Source organism: Strix aluco, chromosome 2 (assembly GCF_031877795.1).
Source record: "Strix aluco isolate bStrAlu1 chromosome 2, bStrAlu1.hap1, whole genome shotgun sequence".
Taxonomy (NCBI): Eukaryota; Metazoa; Chordata; class Aves; order Strigiformes; family Strigidae; genus Strix; species Strix aluco.
The window spans coordinates 36,841,645-36,858,146 of record NC_133932.1 but is presented as its reverse complement, the minus strand read 5'-3'; the positions used below and the strand labels follow the sequence as shown (position 1 = coordinate 36,858,146).

Here is a 16,502-nt window from a genome sequence, read left to right as displayed (position 1 = left end):
GCCCGCGGCTGCCTCCGCGGCGCCGCGCCTCCTCCGCCCGCCTGCCCGCGCCCCTCCGCGCCGCCTCCCTCGTACCTGCACACACGCAGACACGCGCGGCGCCGCCGCGGCCGTCCGGTCGCGACCCCCCTCCCCCCCCCCCCTGCCCCGTCCCCTCCCCTCCCCACCGCTCTCTCGCTGCGAAGCGGCCCGGAGCGGAGCCCCGCAGCCGGCGGGTGCCTCTGCCCCGGCGTGCCCGTCTGCGCGGCGGCGGCGGAGCGGAGCGGAGCGGCGCGGGGGGAAGTGGGCGAGCGTCGTGGGGAATGGAGACGCCCGACAGCATCCTCGGGGCCGTGTGACGGCGAGCGGCGCTCACACGCGCGCACGCACCCGCCGGCGCGGAGCCGGTGCGGAGCCGGAGCCGAGCCGGGCAGCGCCGCCCTGCCCCGTCCCGCGGGGAGCCGGCATGGAGTGAGAGCAGCGTGCCGCCGCCAGGTAAGGCGGGGAGGGTTACCCGAAGGGAGGCGGAGGGGGTGCTGGCTCGGGGCTTGCGTTTTGGTGCCTGTGCCCCTACGGCTTGTTGCCACCGCGTTTCTCCAGCCTCCCCCCACCGCTCCAGAAATGCCCTTCCTCAAGCCCCCCGGCAGCCACAGCGGCAGTGCGGGGGGATGCGGGGCGCGTTACTTATGTAACCGGGGGGCGAGCAGCCTCGGCCGCTCTCTGCGGAGCAAGCGGCGAGGTGGCGGCGGGGGAGCCGCGGCGGCCGAGGGGGACACGGCGGGGGGCCGGGTGGGCCCGTTTCCAGCTGCCGTCGCGGGAGCCTTCCGCGTGGGAGCCCCGGCCCCACGCCCTCGGGCAGAGAGCTGCCGCCGCGACGGGGCCGGGGCTGCGCCGGCCTCCCCTCGCCTCGGGGCTCGGCAGCGGGCACCCGCGGGCGGGGGCGACCAGGGACGACCGACGTCCCGCCCGGCCACCCCCTCCCCAGTGCTGGAGCCGGGAAGAACTTCAAAGCGGGGGTGGGGGGGGTGCTGTTTTGGATGCTCCCGTCTCACTCCTCCGCTGGGAGGGCAGCGGGGGGCGGCTGCGCTGCGGGGAGCGGGGGTCGCGCTGGGCTGAGGCGGGCAGCGCTGACGGCAGCCGGCGCCAGGCTGAGAGCGGCCGGAGCCAGGTTGAGGGGGCGGCGCGGCCCCGGTGCCGGCCCCGCTGGGCGGGCAGGGAGGGGAGAGCCTCCGCCGGGGGACAGGGACAGCGGGAGCGGAGGGGACGGGGAATGCTCACGAAGGGGTGCCCGTCTCCTCTTGATCGGAGGGAGAGCGAGCTCGGTATCACCATGGCGACCTGAGGGAGGAAAGAGCTAAATAAATAAATAAGTAGGAGATAACTCCCCCCTTTCCCTCCCCCGGCCCCCGCCGCCGCCCCTTCCCGGCCAGGTTCAGTCCCAGAGGCGGGGAGAAAGGTACCACAAACTTTCCTCTCATGGTAAAAGGGGGCGGCGAAGGGCCGCGGGACCGCGGTGGGGAAGGGGCCGCCCCACACGGCTTAGCGAGCGGCGGTTGCAGGGAGCCGGATGCCCCCGCGCCGTCCGTGCCCGGAGCCTCTTCTCCGGCCGCGGCGGGAGAAGGGAGCCGCTTCGGGGCGAGCTCCTCACGGCTGCTGATGGCGGTGCCGGCCATGCCCCCCCGCCAGCCGCCCTCGGCCCCGCTCCCCGGCCCCGCTCCCCGGCCCCGCTCCCCGGCCCCGCTCCCCGGCCCGGCCCCGCTTCAGCACCGCGGACAGCGGCGGCGGCAGCACCCGGGTCAGCGCCGGGGCGGGGGGCGCGGGGCGCCTTGGGTCGGGGCCCTGCGCTGGGAGCACCGGGGAAACCCCCCACCGGTGTCCCCGCGCCCAGAAACGTCAGCCCCGAGCACAGTGCCGCTCCCCGCCGGGTGCCGGGAGCCAGGGGAAGGCTCACCTAGGGCCGCTAAACTTTCTGAGTCAAATGGGTGCAGGAGCTGAGGTCAAACGCTTTGACAAATGGCCTCTTCTACACGAACTTGCTCGAGGGTGTTTCTTATGACTCTTTTGCAGTGATTCTCTGTAACTTGTTATGGCTAACTGGTTCCCCAGCAGGACTGTTCCCACGCACGACATCCATAAAATGAGTCCTGCAGAAATTGTGAAAAATATGTGTTCTCGACTTGTTCTCCTTAAGAAAACTCATTGAGAAATTGCACTTGAAGAAATTGCACTCTTAGCTTAGGGAGCTATCCCACTGCTGAGGTGCACAATTACACAGGTGGGGTTTGTGCCCGTCAGACAGATGTGATCAGCTAATCAGAAAAACACCTCCTGATCAAGAACTGTTCTCCTCAGACATTTGGTGACCAGTTTAACAAAATACACAAAGTGGGGGGAAAGCAGTATTCAGGTTAGTGATAATTCACCACAAGATATATTTATTACATTGATAGGTTGTAAATTATTGGCTCAGTTTTCCTATACATATCTCCTGCTAGTAGTTACGTATGCAATTATTGTTTCAGTCTATGAAAAAATATTACAGAAAAGCAAACAGCATAATGAATAATATTCACTGGGGAAGATAGAGATGGATTAGTCACTTTTGTGCTGTTCACTGTGTCAGGATGTTCTTTTTTCATTAAGCAAACAAGATTTATTTAATCTTGCCTCAGTCCTGATAGGCAGTAAACTATAGATACATGTAGAATTATGGGTTTTGAATCCAAATCCCCAGCCTCTTGAGGTTAGGCTTTAACTATAAGCAAGCTGTCAGATCACACCAGCTATTGGGTTTCTTCTTTGCCTGTGTTCCTTCCTTCTTTGTTAGAAATTTGTTTCAAATAAGCCCTAGACTAGCAGAGACAACCACATAGGTGAGTCCTATTCAAGCATGGGAGTTAGTCAGGCTTTGTACTTATGCAGGGACTCCAAGCAAATTCATCCCTAAGAATAACAAGTTGTAGTCTTTTTAACTGTAGATCCACATTTTGCCTTAACTACACTTCTTGACAAGGCAAGTGAACTAATGAGTTAAGCCTTTATGGAAATGGAGACCTGAATTTCTTAATGATGGACCTCACATTTTCAGACCTATCTCATAGGGAGTATGGAAATAAAGGACCGAAGTCTACGTCTGGGCTTGGGAACTCATTAGCTTCCTGTGGGAAAATGAGGAGAAATAATAGAATACAACTCTTCAGGACAGACAATACTTGAAGCTACTGATTTTGTTATGTAAGGCAATACTCCTGCAGTGTCAGAATAATTTTATCAGATAATTACAAAACAATTTTGCCTTACGAGCAACATAAGAAAAAAATTAATTATAGCAACATCAACAGAAAATCCCACAACCACAACCTTAATCAGTTTAGTAAAAGACAGAATTCTTTGTGGAATTTCTGCCAGTGCATTTACACCACATTCAGTATGAGCTTCTCAAGATACATAATTTCACTGCAGAAAATACCTACTTGTTTTTCATAAGCATTTATTTGTAGCCTTATTTTATATTCATTTTATTGAATCATGGTATTTTGGAAGGAAGACAAGATCTCTCCTTCAAACCATGCAAGAGAAATAGAATTTCATTTATGTTTTCATAAAATACCCACCACAAGGGATTTATTCAAATATTTCACAGGTATAATCTCTACGTTGTTCTTTCTTTCACCTATAAAATATCAGGAACTCTGGACACTGTTGGAGTAAGGTTACTGGGTTTGTCATGATCTTCTCATGCTATTTGCACCTATACAAACAGATTTTTATTCAGGAGTTGTTTATAAGCTTCTATAAAAGTAAGAAGTAAAAGAATTCATATTAGCATTCTCCCAAATAAATTAAACTATGTCTTAAGTAACAGCCATTGAAGTGTTGTAGAGAACACATTTCTATTTTATCATTTCTTTTATTTTCATTGTTGTTAAGCGCTTAGGAGCTCTGTTCAGTGTTTTCATCATCTGCTTGCTACAGAATGTTGCTTTTTAATTGGGACAATTAAACACTGGCAGTTTTTAAAAAGAGATATGGTTTAGGTTAATGTGTTTGTTACATTTATGTGGATGTATGATTTTTACTGGTGGAGGCAGTTTGAGACTAGAAAACAATATTCCTAGTATATTAAGTATCAATATTTAAATATTGATCATGCAGAAAGAGATCAATGCTTTTTAAACAATGAATGCTGAATTTACCCAACAGTAAGCCCAAGAAAAGCATTTTACTCTTATTCCTACTTGATAGTGACTTCCTGGAAGAATTTTTTGGTTTTCTCCCCCAAAACTGTGCATCGGATGCTTTCCTAGAATGCTACTGATATTGGAAATACAATATTATTATTATATGTGTGTTATGAATAGCTGGAAGTATTGAACAATAGGAGGTTACTAACTGCACTTTTTCACACATCGCTGCAATTTTCAGTTATGCCCAAGGACGTTGGCTGTCATGGGAGCTTGAAGCCTTCTGACGGAGCCTCATGACAGTGTTGTGAAATGTCTGTCTAAAGAACAGCCCACGCCAGGCCACCCCAACCCAGCATACTGCAGGAGGTGAATGGGAGCAGTCCTGTCCATACAGGGGCTGGAGGAGGAAAACCTCTATGGGCAAAAGTCACGTGCAGAGACCAGAATTTTTCAGTCATATACATTAGTATGGCAACTGCCAAGGTGCTGTGCTGCAGGTATGAATCATGTCCATAAGGAGGCTCAGAGCACCACCCTCATTGAACTCATCACCCATGGGCTGCCTAGTAAAATATCATACAGGGCCAAGGGAACTTGACAACTAAGGAAACACATTTTGGTTTTATTTTAAAGGCTCATTAAAATGGGGTTTGATAGCTAGTAGCATGCAGTCTATTCACAAACTTTTATATATGGCCTGCAGAACATCCTGTCTTCAGATACAGGACCAAAAAAAAAGTAAATTTTAAAGTTCTTAAAAGATAGGCAATTTCTACCAGCAGTTCATGCGAATGCACCCTCAGAATCACACAATGCCCAGTAAAATCAGTGAAGATCCACATAAATGCAAGGACTGTACACAGTCCTGACTGCAGAAGTCCCCGTTCATGCCAGAGGTTGCAGAAGAAGCTGTATCGTAAATGAGAAGAGACGCTAACAGAAGTTTGCTATGGAGTGTTAGTCAATAGAGATTTGAATTTAAAAATAGCTAAAAAGTGAAAGCCCATTGATGTTCTGCTTCTATTTTCCAGTTACAACTTCAGGTCAGGCATTAACGGTATCCGGGTTTGAGGTACAGCATGATATTCCTGGTGTAAGCATCCACAAGAATAGGAGTCATACTATTACTGTATGGGGGTCTAACTGGCTGTAAGATCAGAAACACCCTCAGAAGATACATTGCCCTATTATGATAGTAAATATCACCTTAGTATTAGAAAATAAAAGACTCATTCTATCAGTCTTGCCTTACCTCAGAATTAATGCAAGTATATGGCCAGAAGTATACATTCACAGTATACACCATTCTTCAGTTTGATATTATTTACTTCCAAGAAGCATTTCCTTTCTTGCCTCACTTCGGTAGGAAAATAATGTAGTATACCCAAGGGCAGAACTAGCCTTGCAGTCAGAAAACTCTAACATTTTCACACATAGCTGGCAATTCACAGGAGTAAATTATGATTCCACAGAGATTTAAGTTTTTTAAAGCATTTGCATTAATAGCACTGTGTGTTAGTGCAGACAGTGAAGGCTCGTTCAAATATTTAAGCCAGAGAGCCTGCTATTAATCCTTACTGCCAATGACCTACCTACCCTTTCTGTCATGTGCACAGTGAGTGGTTCATACAGAGAGAGCTCAGTTTCAGACTTGGACATGCATGTGGACATCTGAGCCTTCAGAAAAGCCTCCCAACCAGAGAAAGTATCTGACTTATTCTAACAGAGACTTCAGGACACTGGAACAAATGTAGATGGATCTTTGCCATTTGGCCTTGAGGCAAGTGCCACCTGATCCTCATGTGCCCCATGGCTAAAGGCAGTGGTTGGAGACAGTATGGGTGGGGAGAGGTGCTTTACACAAGCTTGTATATGGTTCTACATCCCATCACAGGCCTGCAGAAACAGCCTTAATCTTGACTTTTATTTCACTTCATACCTTTTGACCTGACTGTGTTGGGACTTTAAGTTCAACCGTGCCTTTAGAAAGGGAAGTCCTAGATCTGATTGCTACTGGTACAGCAGTGATGGCGTTTCATAGGCAAATAAACACTGTTTATACAGCTGTTCTATATTATTCCACATTCATTTAATCTACATAGACCGTTAGAGCCTGACCTGAAGAACCCACCATGTGCAGGAGTTGTTGGGACTCGCTGGAGCAGAACGCTGAGGCTTGTTTTCTGATGAAAGCCAAGTGCTGGCATTTGTGCTGAATTGTCAAAAAAGCTTCTGGACAAGAAAACAATAATGTGCAGATTGAGAGGGTGAAATAGGAGGCTGAAAGAATGAACAAGATGATGAGAGAGAGAGCACAAGAGAGCATAGTTAATTCAATGCTCTAATCAACTGTGTTCTGCAGTGCTTTATCACAAGCATCCCTGCATTAGGCTCACCAGCTCAGAGCGCTTTGCAGCATTGCAGGAAATCCTCTGCTTTTTGCTTTCCATTTAAAAAAAATAATCTTATTGTGTCTTCTCAATACAGACAACTTTGTCAGTGAAAGCAAAGGAGAAATTATCATATAATTTAGTATTTATCATAATCAAGAGCAGGGGTTCATTAGAACAATGGGCAATTGCCAAATTGTTCCTCAAAGTATTAATTTGAAGAATGAGAAAATAATGATATTTCCTACCTTCCTGCTTTTTCTCCCCCCCGCTCCTGTTGACACACAGTTTGCAGTTTCTATCAGCTTGTCAGATCAATTTCCCATTCCTGAAAAGAAGTATTTATGCTAAATGATTGTAATTAAGAACCACCTTCTTCCAGCTCAATAGATGTCTGGACACGGAGAGGTAATTCCCCATTGATTTCCATGGGTCCAGATATTCACAGAAAAAGCTTCAACAGGCAATGTCTGCTTTGGAAGTATAGCCTCCCTGGGCTCCCTATAGTGAAAAGAGCTGGGCAACTCTAAGGGGCAGCTTTAGTCCACCAAAGATCTCAATAGGCCTCTAGAGATGTCACATGTTGGTGCCTTGAGTTTCATGGGATGCATCTCAAGTAATTAAATCAATGTGGCAATCTACAGATGCAGAAGGCATGGGAGATGAATTCCTGTCTTCAGAGGTCCCATACAAAACTGTACCCACTAAACTTCTTCATTTGCATGGTCCTGTATCACTGTCTTCCTGACTGGCTTATAAAAATCTCAAGATTATGTAGGTTTATTTTTTTCTCCCATTGTTTCTGACACTCTCCAGCTGCAGCAAGAAGTAGCTCAGTGCTTCCTGGTCTCAGAGGTGGCTTAGACTATCAGAGCTGGAACCAACAGCAGGAGCAGGGAGAACACAGTTATGCAAGGAAATGGAAGGAAACCTTTTCTAGTAATTAAAACCAGTGTCTGTTTAAGGATATCAAGATTGCCATCAATTGTAATGGGCTCTGAATCATGGCCTCTGATGTCAATGCGGAGAGGAGAGGAGGTTGAGCTGGAAAGGAAGTAAAGGAAACTGTGCCAGCTTTGGTACTGCCCTAGTGCTGTATTCTCCTTAGTATGCTACTGGCTTTCTCTGGTACAAATGCAGGAAAGCATATCAGTTAGATGGGAAATAAATAATGTGCCTCATTTCATTCTTTACAGAATGGAAACTAGGGATTATGAAATCTTTACCCACCATCATTTTTACAGAGGAGGAGGAGAAAGGAGGCTATTGGTTCACAGCCCATTAGCGCTACCCAACATGGTGTGTACGTCAAACTGGAGCTGTCTCATAAAATGCAGTGACTCTCCAGTAATCTTACAATCCAGAGCTGTTGTGAATTACCATATAAGAATTCTAATGCTTCAGGTAGTTAATCATGTTAAATAAACTAGATACATGTTTATCTCAGCCAAGTATCCAGCAGGGATATGAACGATCTTTACGAATATGCTGTATTCCATCTATTAGGCGTAATTACATTAAAACATAAAGTGCATCAGAAGTCCTTCAGGATTACAAACAAAGCAAACTTAATCTACTTTCCAGAAATATACCAAAGTTACCATTAAAATCAGAAAGAGAAAGAAGCAAACAGAAAATCACAGTTACTAAGAAAATATTCCAACAATATCTGCAATATTCTAGTGATGACGACTGTAATTATATGTAGGATATTTACAATATGATTTTGTGGTAGTTGTTGGTAAGTGTTGACTTTGCATTTGTGAGTACTATGCAGTATGTGAGAACACAGCTCTCATGTAACTGTTCTCCACCCATTCATTACCATTACTTTTTTCTCTACAAGTGGACTTAAAGTTTTAGAAGGTGAACACAAACTTCTGCTGCATCTCAGTGCCAAATTCAGAGTCTGACTGAGTTTTTCATTGCTAGACAGAGATTGCAAAGTTATGTAAAAATTTAAGAAGGTCAAAATTTGGAAGAGGTGGGAAGGAGAAAGGCTCAAGAGAGAAGGAATAAAGACATACAAAAAAGGGAAAGGAAAAAAAAGCCCTAGAACTGGATGATAAACACTCCCATATTCGAACAGTTCATTCCACAGTTCTGGGATGGCTCACTTGCCGATTTGCAACATCCGAATGTTGCTGATGACTATTTCCCTTCTCTCTACCCCTTGCAACTGGCAAATTTATGGTTTTAATTCGAAACCATCTCTTACCAGATCACAGGACTTAGAAATGTATTTCACAAGAAGATACAGCGGTTAATACACTACCTTAACAGTAACAAAGCCTTTGCCTTCTGGATATATAAAAAATAATTACGAAGGTATTCTAAACTGCTATCCAGAAAAAAAATAATACCCACTGTGTATAAACAGCAAACATCTATTATTGTCACACTACATTCCAGTAGTGTTTGCTGCAGGAAATAGCTTTGCTCTTTCGTGAAGTAAGAGGTAACAATAACAGATATGAAGCCAATATATTTCCAACCAGAATTTAAACTGAAATACTGTATGAAGTCAAAGAATTTAAAAACAAAAAACACAAAAACAAAAAAACCCAGACAGACAGACTTAGGAAGAAGTTCTGTCTTGGACTGTTTGCAAAGAGCAGAACTCATGGTTTGTTTGTTATTTTGTTTTTAATTATAGAGGCATTCAGAAGCCAGACTGGTGGGTTTGGGGAGTCACACACAACTCACATCTTCGAAGAGAATTAAGCTGCTGGCTGGTAGGAAAATCAGGTAGGCCCTTAGAAATGATGAAGAGAAGAGATGTATGATATTATCATGAGGGGAAATAATAATAACAAAAGAAACTGGAGGAAGCCTTGGTGAAAATGTATAGGAATAGTATATCCTGCTAAGCTGTAACAGAAATAGAATCACAGAAAATATGTGATCTTGTACATGCATTTTAGTCAAAGAGCATTAAAGTCTTTCCATTAACTTGAATGGGTTTCATATCAGACATTAAATGTAAATTTATTTTAAATAGGCTAGTATATAGGAGAGAGAGGTCCAACATACGGCTTCTTTAGTACATCTCAGGATAACTTCATTACTTAAAACTGTCATCAGAAATAATCCAGCCTAAACTTTGTTCCTATTTGTGCTATGTAATTGTAAGTGTGCAGCCAGCAGATAGAGTGAAAGTGATCAACTAGCATATTCTAGAAACATCTACAAATATTCCAAATCCTTTTCCTTTATGATGATTTTAAGATGCAGTTTCTCACATTTTGGCATAGTGGAAGCACATGGTACTCCTAAGGGAGTTTTGCAGCTTCCCGGGAGTAAACATAGCACATTTTCAACAGAGATGGCTGTGTATCAACCCAAACATTTACCAGGAGTTGGAGCCTGAGTATTTCTGCTTGACCTTTAATAAAGATCAGCCTGCTTTAGGTCTAAAGCATGCATTTGGGTGTACATATGAAAATATATTTCAAAACAGTTTATTTTAAAATTAAAGGCTGTTGCAACCTGCATAGAATGTCAGTCAAAAATGGTCAAGGTGAGCACAGCTGAAATGGTCAAATTGGAGGCATAAAAAATGTCAACTGTTATATTTCCTCACACCAACCAATCAAACATCATAATTCTTTTTAAAAATTTAGAATAAAGTCAGATTTATGCTATTTCTACTTTCCCTTAATTAAGTTTTCCATAAACAAGTAGTGCAGGATCAGACCTGTATTAATTTCACAGAATCACAGAATCATTCAGGTTGGAAAAGAGCCTTGGGATCATCAAGTCCAACCATCAGCCCTACTCTGCAAAATTCTCCCCTACACCATATCCTCCAGCATCTCATCTAAATGATCCTTAAACACCTCCAGGGATGGTGACTCCACCACCTCCCTGGGCAGCCTATTCCACTGTCTGATCACTCTTTCTGTGAAAATTTTTTTCCTAATGTCCAGTCTAAACCTCCCCTGTTGCAGTTTAAAGCCATTAAGGCAATAAGTCTAACCATTCCATCAGTTTAAAAGGAGCGTAAGAAATGTTTAGATCAGCTGTTTATACAGATCGCTGTGATGAAGGAGAAACTGAGAGAGAGGAACTATATTATGCCTGAAAGAGATATCATGGCTCATAATCATGCTGGACTAGTTCCTGTGTAAAGAGGACCTTTTCAGTAGTAAGCAAACATTAGATCAAGCCTAATGAAAAATTCTTTTATTGAACAGTGGGCCTATTAAAATGTCAAGTGACATTACAGCTATCAAGTGTGTGGGCAGGGCTACCCTGTATGGTTCAAGACAAAGACAAGCTAAGGAGCTGGGCTGTACAATTGAGAAAGGTGAGAGCAAACACTGGCAACTGAAATGACAAAAAATCTTCATTTTGTTCTTGAAAAGAAGGCCTCAGGCACCCCCCTTATGAGCAGAAGAGGGAGGAAAATCAGGCTTCACTTTTTGCAAATTACACAGAGGAAGAACTTTAACTTTCTACAACAATTAGATTTCTGGCTTCAGGCTAGCTTTTCATTTCGGTGAAATCTAAAGTTGAGTGAGGCTGGATCCAAAGCATATATTCCACAGTTCAGCATAGTCACAGTCTAAAGACTGGATTTTGTGCGTTGACTTCATAGTCAGTTGAATGTCATTGGTAAAGATGCACCATCAGGAAAAAAAAAAACCAAAATCACAAACTACAAATCAAATAAAACCAAAAAACCCCACCCCAAAACCCAAAGCTAAACTTCAAACCTTACTCTCCAGTTATAACTGTTATTATCAAAGCCATACTCAATAACCTAGAATTAGCACTTCTACTTAATCCTACACACCAATGTGGGAGGCAAGGAGGAGGAGAACAGTGTAGTTCTGATGCAGCTAGATAAACATGTATTAACAATCAGTAGAGAGGTCAAAATTAGAACTATTAGAACTAACAGTTAAAAGAAATTTTTAAAAAGCTTCTCTCCCCAAATAAAAATGTTTATACAAGTAGCTGGAAAATAAAAAGCTTTACCTTTACATTGCCTGTGAATATTTACTCTGTGCCAGTAATCAAGGACCTAATCTTGTATGTCCTACCAACTTCCAAGGTTTTGGTCCATGTGAAAAGACTCTTGTTCAGTGTATGAATAATTATTACTCTAACTTAACGCCTATTACTGACCTCCAATGAACTGAGAACAAAACCTAATGAACAGTACTGAGTAGAAGAATTATGAAATCATTTCACAGAATTATAGAAAAAATAGATAAGAAGGGACATCTGGAGGTCTCTAGTCAAACCTTATCAGTGCCAAGAAGGGAATAATCCCTTCTCTCAACCCGCTTGCTAATTTGTTACTAACGCATCTGAGTATACAATCAGCCTTCATTGCTGTAAGGGTACACAGCTGATGCATGTGCAACTTACGTCTGTAGAACCCACAGGTCCTATCCTGCAGTGTTGCTATCTAGTAAGTTGGTTCCCAGCCTGTACTGATGCATGGCTTGTTCTTCCCCAGGTCTAGGACTTTGCATTTGTCCTTGTTCAGCTTCATGAGGTTCTTGATAGCCCATTCCTCTTGCTTCTCTAGATCCCTCTGAGTAACATTCCTACCCTCCCTGTGCATCCGCTGCTCCTTCCAGTTTGGTGTCACCTGGAGGCTGGCTGAGATGCCTTCAGTCCTGTTGTCCAGGTCACTGATGAAGGCATTAGAGCTAGCCCAAATAGGTATCAACCCCCAATGAACACCATGAACTGTTAGACTTGAACCTGTAGACCCTTCAAGTTCAAAGGTCTAGCCAATTTTCCATCCCTCCTTACAGTCTATCTAGCCAGTCCATTTGTCCTTGTTTGGCTAGCAGAAGCTATGGCATAGTGTTGTTAAAGTCTTGCTAAAGACTTGCTAATCTCCCCTCATCCACAGACCCAGTCATTTAATTGTAGAAGGCTGTCAGATTGGCCAAGCATGACTTGCCAAGGGATAAATCCAAGCTGACTGTTCCCAATCATGTTCTTGTCTTTCATGTGTCTGTAAATAGCTTTTCTGAGAATATCCTCCATAGTTTTCTCAAGGACTGAAGAAAGGCTAATCAGCCTGTAGTTCCCTAAATCCACCTTCTTATCTTTCTTAAAAGGAAGGTATATAATTTTCCTGTTTACAATCATAGAGGAACTCTTTATATATTTTGATTTTTAATATTCTCATGTTCATTATTCTAATTTTTAAATTTCATAATTCCTTCCACTTTGAGTATCCTTGTCTCTTGCTGCTAACTTGGCTGATTCTCAGGGTATAACTTAATTTTCTGTGTGAATAGTCTACCATCAGATGATTACTTGGCAATCTTTTCCAAACTTTGGTCATATTTCTAGAGGGTTTATATTTTGTTTGTAAAGCTTTGTCCTGCAGAAAGTAGGTGTAGAGCATTCCAGCCCAGAAATGGACTTGGAATTTTCTTTTATAAAATGTTACCTTTATAAAATTCCTTCCCTCACTAAATACTTTAGCTATATTATTTCTGTGGGCATGTGTACTGGAATAGGAAACTGTATGATCTGGAGAAACTTTTCACTCATTTGCAGCAAAACAAAGGTAAATGTTAAAAATGTTTTATCATTTGCTTGGCAAATGTTTGTTGTGTGAGTAGCTCTGTGCTACTGAAGTCCATAAAGCTATCTACAGTTGTACATAGGTGTACAGGAGTTTTGGTGCAGTTACTTCTGAGTCCTTACTATAAGCTTGTTTTTTTCTAGTATTTTCAACTGTGTATTTTTGATACTAGTCATACATGAAAGGTAGCTGTTGCTTTTGAAGTGAATGACAGTTTTCCTACTTATTTCAGTGGGGATAAATTGAAGCCCTTAATTAAATTTTGTCACCTTGTCATGGTTTAACCCCAGCGGGCAACTAAGCATCACGCAGCTGCTTGCTCGCTCCTCCCCCAGCCCGCTGAGATGGGGAGGAGAATCAGAAAAAAAGTAAAACTCATGGGTTGAGATAAGAACATATTAATAATTGAAATAAAATATAATATAATAATAATTGTAATGAAAAGGGAGATAGCAAAAAGAGAGAGAAGTAAAAACCAAGAAAGACAAGTGATGCACAATGCAATTGCTCACCACCCACTGACTGAAGCCCAGCCAGTCCCCGAGTAGCGATTGCCCCCACCCCAGCCAACTCCCCACAGTTTATATACTGAGCATGATGTCATATGGTATGGAATATCCCTTTGGCTAGTTCGGGTCACCTCTCCTGGCCATGTTCCCTCCCAGCTTCTTGTGCACCTCCTCGCTGGCAGAGCATGGGAGCCTGTAAAGTCCTTGATTTAGGATAAACACTACTTAGCAACAACTAAAACTATCAGTGTGTTATCAACATTATTCTCATACTAAACCCAAAATCCAACACTATACCAGCTACTAGGAAGAAAATTAACTCTATCCCAGCCAAAACCAGGACACATCTATATCAATCTTCATGAAAGAACTTTAGCATAGTGATATTTTCCTCATAGACATATCCCTGTGGGATAATAATTAAAAATGTGAATGAACTGCATTAACTATCACATAATCAGGGCTTTTTTCTAAGACAGTCAAATTTCTGGTTGACTTACATTGCTACAGTAGTGACTTGAATTAAACTACTGCTGTTTCAGTCCACTAATAAAAACATAGCAAGAGCATTACAAGGAATTCTGAAACAAATACACCCCTGTTCTGCTTTGCTTTTGATCAAACTGTTTTCTCCAGCTTCTTTCTTAGCAACGTGAATACAAGTATCTCTAGACTATACCCTAGGCCGCCAGAGCTGTTTCAGGTACTGAAATAAACTAAATAATCATTATTTACTCCCCCTCAATTAGCTGATCTTTCTCTCGCCTTCTTTTCCCCTTGCTCCTTCTCCTGCTCTTTATATCTGTGGCAAAAAGCATTTTTTCTTCATTCAGTTTGTCAAGGCTGCTGCACAAAGCCTTCATCCCCACCGGGCCTCTGAAAGTGTGCCATGGTTACCCTCCACACTTGGAGGGACTTCCCACATCCCTCCTGAAGGTGTTCTCATATTAATGAGAAAGCTCAGTGGTATAAAGGTTATATATTGAAAAGTGGACCAATTATCCTGCTGTGAGGAGTAGGCAAATTCTAATTTGCCCAGATTAGAAAGGAGTAAACTCCATCCTCTAGTACATGCCCTCACCTATACTGAAATGGTTTTCACTTCCCAACAGGAATGATATATTCTGCCTCCTACTGGAATGACATATTTTGTCCCCAAGAGCATGCAAGTGTGAAGTGCTAAGAAGTGCTAAGAAACACTTCAGAGCACTAACCACAGGCAGGCAGAGTACTAAATTTTTTAAACAAAAAGCAATTATAGCCCTTATTAACCTGTACCCCTTATACAGGCAATGGGACAAGATCAAAGAACACAGTTCTTACTGAAAAACCACAAAGCAGAGTTTCAGTTTAGGAAACAAAGCAGCATGACAGGACAATGACTGGGAGAGCAGTGTTGCAGGGCTCTGTTTATTCCCTTCCAGACTCATCAAAGACTGAGTGTTCAGCTGACACACATTCAGTTTAAAGTCAAATAATGGTTTCTCCTAATTACTAGCACTTTGAACTTTTAAGTAGTATCTCAAAGTGAAGCTCTCCTGCCTCTAGCAACTCCCACAGAAAGAAGAACATTTCAAGCTTAGCACCACTACAGTAGATGCAGCACACAGCATCTTACAGCTCTACATTATTGACAGTGCCATAAAAAGAAGATATGATGAAAAGAGATGCAGGCCAAAGTAACTCCTGATTTGCATGCCATGCATTCTCACTGGTGCTGTATGGAATAGATCATATACCAGAGGACAGAAACTCAGAGACTTGCTGAATACAGCAGTCATATATCAGGCAGAAATTGTATCCCTACAGAGCTAATTCCTCAGCATGGGTGAGCACAGGTATGAGAAGCTGACCCACAGATGAAATAGAGTGTTTCTCCAGTATCTGACATAGACGATACAACTGCTCTCTACTATACTGACTGGCTCTTAGTGCCTTCAGCCTAGTGCCATTAATGGAGAACAGCAGATTCCAAAAGCTTCCAGAGTGATCTCCATATGCCACTGATGATCATACAGCTATGACCACCTGGGGATTTCTGAATGTCAGAAGAATACCATGGTAAACTATTGCAAATGGTCAACTATTTGCACCAAACCAGGGCCACAGGGGTCTGGGATAAAGTACACAATTATGCATGCTTTTTATCAGGTCACTAAATTAAATCCATGGGCTACAGCAGTTTATTGCATACACTGGGAGATGGACATTTTGCCTGGTATAATTATCGTCTAATCCAAATAATCCCTGTTAAATAACTTCATTCTCTTAGCTGTCACAAACTGAAGTTGTTCACCTTTATAATGAAATTCAGTGCTCAGTTCCACTGTCACTCTCTTCATCAAGTAATTCTTGTCTTTCCATGCTGCTGCAGTATTACATAACCAGCCATGTGCAAAAGCTGGATGCAAACCCAGCTTAAGAGCCAAGCTCAACACAGCACAGCCACATTCAGTTATCTATTTGGAGAAAGGTACAAATTCTTAGTTGACCAGTTCCCATTATAAAGTAACAGTGTTCAAGTGTCCTAAGCACGATTCTCCCCTGCCTTGAACTCTGGAGAGTCACATATATACCTGTGAAAATCAGGATTGGAAAATTTGACAACCACTTTGCAAGAGTGTGAACAGCATGCAGAAACACTAGAGCAGATCTCCAAAACAGCATATTGGCATTAGCATGAGGTAAAGTAAATCCTTCATCTTAATCAGACTAATTCCCCAAGGTGCAACATTTGTATGTGCAATATTTGCACATACAGGGCATGATGCACTGGAGAATCAGGTCTGCTCTTAGTAAAGATAGTAAAATTACAATGAAAAAGAGAGGAATGGTGGGATGGAGAGAGCAGAGAATTATGTTTTCACAGCAGAGT

At 43.3% G+C, this 16,502-nt stretch overlaps 1 protein-coding gene across 6 annotated transcripts in view; it reads left to right on the top strand.

Annotated features, from left to right (window-relative positions):
* Positions 1 to 205: 205 nt before the first annotated feature.
* Positions 206 to 16,502, top strand: part of KCNJ6 (potassium inwardly rectifying channel subfamily J member 6) — a 173,139-nt gene continuing 156,842 nt past the window's right edge. For 4 of the 6 annotated variants that reach the window (XR_012621902.1, XR_012621901.1, XM_074814366.1 and 1 more), the window contains exon 1: positions 206 to 474. The gene's annotated coding sequence lies outside the window, so the exon portion shown is untranslated. Of the gene's footprint in view, positions 475 to 9,212; positions 9,305 to 16,502 lie in introns of all 6 variants that reach the window. The other 2 variants (XM_074814367.1, XM_074814365.1) reach the window with 1 other exon arrangement.